At 54.5% G+C, this 1,966-nt stretch overlaps 1 protein-coding gene across 1 annotated transcript in view; it reads right to left on the bottom strand.

The window, feature by feature from the left end:
• Positions 1-745, bottom strand: part of ZNF131 (zinc finger protein 131) — a 36,438-nt gene extending 35,693 nt beyond the window's left edge. The window contains exon 1 of the mRNA XM_023742504.1: positions 653-745. The gene's annotated coding sequence lies outside the window, so the exon portion shown is untranslated. The remainder of the gene's footprint in view (positions 1-652) is intronic.
• Positions 746-1,966: the final 1,221 nt, after the last annotated feature.

The raw sequence follows: 1,966 nt of genomic DNA, 5'->3' as shown, positions 1-1,966 counted from the left end.
CCCGGCCCGGCCCGGGCTCCCGCCGCCCCGGGACCCGGTCCGGCCCGCGGCCCACAACGACTCCCGGGTCGCCTTTCCCTCCCTCGCCCTCCCTCTTTTCCCCCGCCCCGACCGGGCCGGCACTCACTCAGGGAAGGAGGAGCGGCCCGGGCCTGCGCGTCACTTACGCCGACGTCCTGCGTCACCGCGTCGAGCACCGGCTGACGCGGACGCCTTTTGAGCGCCGACCAAGGAAAACGCAGGCGACGCCCCCGCTTTTCCCTCCTAGGGCTGGGGCGGAGCGAGCCTAAGGATTTGGCCCTCGCTGAGGGCGAGACCGCGCGCTTTGGGAAGAAGATATCGGGCTGCTGTGGGTTTAGGCCTATTCAAGGCCTGGCTGGGCGAGGCGAGCCTAAATAGCCGCTCTTCCACTTCCAATCCTCCCCGCTGACTGGAGCTACAGACGCTCAAAATAAACTCGCTAACCGTTCCCAGTGTGCTTTAATTCCGCGGCTCCTCCCGCCCAGCCTCGCCCCGCCCTGTTTCCTCCCAAGCCATAGGTCGGCCTGCCTTTCCCAGCTCCAGACCCTCCCACTCTCCTTGTCATCCCTCAAATCCTTTCCTTCCCTGCTCTCCCCTCCCGGGCCGGAATTCGCCCCACACCTTTCCCTACCCTTAGGCTGCGGCTCGCCCTCCATTATCTCCGCGAAAGCCTCGGTGCTCAGTCCGCTCGCACCCAGCTGGCGCACCAGCCCCGCTGCCCGGCGGCAGCGGCGCGGGCTGCGACCGCCACGGGGGCGAGCACGTTCCAGCCACCCGGGATCTTCCTCCCCTGTGCCCGCCCCTGGCGCGCCGGGCGGGCAGCACGTGTTTGCTATGCTCAGAAACCTGAATCAGCTCGGAATTATTTACACTTGCAGTCCCTCCTCAAAGAGAGCCAAACCAAAAAACCAAAACAGTTGCCTTCAAGTCGATTCCGACTCATAGAGGCCAGTGATCCATAATCGCCTGCACATGACTGGCTCATTCAGTCATCCAAAGAAATGCTTCTTGAGGATGATATGATGGTTGAGATTTACTTATTCTCTTCTCTCAAGTAGTTTGGGAATGGGATTTAGGCAAGAATGCAAATAGCTACATGCAAGGATGAATATAATTGTAGCTGATAGTCGCTGAGAGCCAACGATGTGCTAGGCACTGTGTAAGGAGCCGGAAAACAGCAGTGAACAAAACACGTGTAGTCCCTGACCTCCGAATTGTAGTCTAATAGAGTCGATAGATATTTTGAATAGTAATCGCCTGGGTACTGGCTGCTGAGTGTTATGAGAAGCTAAGAACAAGGTAATCTAGGGGTCAAAGAAAGCCAGTGACCTACAAGAAGAAATACAAAGTTTTAGTGTTCTAGCCAAGGGTACAGCACATGTAAAGGTGCTAAGAGTATAGCATTCCAGGAACAGAAAGCATGATGCTGGGTCAGACTTTTGGGGGCCTTGTAAGCCATGTTAAAGGTGTGAGATTTTCTTTTAATACCTAGGGCCTTGAACAAAGTCTAGCAAGGTGGTGACAGCATAAGATTAAAAAAAATGATTCAACAGTTAAGAGTTCGGCTGTCTGCTGCTAACTGAAAGGTTGGCAGTTCGAACCCACCCAGCTGCCCTGCTAGGAGAAAGACCTGCTCCTGCAAACATTACTATCTTGAAAACCCTGTGGAGCAGTTCTACTCTGTCATATGGGGTCAAAATTCACTCGATGACATCTAAAAACGCTACAACAGCCCTGTCTTAGTCATCTAGTACTGCTATAACAGAAATACCACAAGTGAATGTCTTTAACAAACTGACATTTATTCTCCACAGTCTAGTAGACTAGAAGTCGGAATTCAGGGCACCAGCTCCAGGGGAAGGCTTTCTGCCTCTGTTAGCTCTGGGGGAAGATCCTTGTCATCAATCTTCCCTGGTCAAGCACAGGGACCACAGGTCCAAAGGAT

The sequence above is a fragment of the Trichechus manatus genome, unplaced genomic scaffold, assembly GCF_000243295.1.
Source record: "Trichechus manatus latirostris isolate Lorelei unplaced genomic scaffold, TriManLat1.0 scaffold00212, whole genome shotgun sequence".
NCBI classification, from domain to species: domain Eukaryota; kingdom Metazoa; phylum Chordata; class Mammalia; order Sirenia; family Trichechidae; genus Trichechus; species Trichechus manatus.
The sequence above is the reverse complement of the archived record's forward strand: the minus strand, read 5'-3'. Positions and strand labels throughout refer to the sequence as shown.